Here is a 203-nt window from a genome sequence, read left to right as displayed (position 1 = left end):
CTGTGGGGCAGCCTGCACCTCAATGCTCTCGGGGTTTTTTCACCAGCGATCTTCCAGGCAGGCTTCACACACTAATCCGTAACCACTACTAACCTCACTTTTGTTTGTTTCTCTTTCTCGGTACGTTCCCTCTCTCTTTCTCCCCTCCCCATTCTGCTTCCCATCTCTTCCCTCCGCCTCCTCCCTTAAAGGTGGGCCAGGCA

The 203-nt window shown here is 53.7% G+C and overlaps 1 protein-coding gene across 1 annotated transcript in view; it reads left to right on the top strand.

Annotated features, from left to right (window-relative positions):
- Window positions 1-203, top strand: part of LOC104617669 (synaptogyrin-1-like) — a 7,816-nt gene that overhangs the window by 7,246 nt on the left and 367 nt on the right. The window lies entirely within an intron of this gene.

The sequence above is a fragment of the Phaethon lepturus genome, unplaced genomic scaffold, assembly GCF_000687285.1.
Source record: "Phaethon lepturus isolate BGI_N335 unplaced genomic scaffold, ASM68728v1 scaffold40712, whole genome shotgun sequence".
Lineage (NCBI taxonomy): Eukaryota > Metazoa > Chordata > Aves > Phaethontiformes > Phaethontidae > Phaethon > Phaethon lepturus.
The sequence above is the reverse complement of the archived record's forward strand: the minus strand, read 5'-3'. Positions and strand labels throughout refer to the sequence as shown.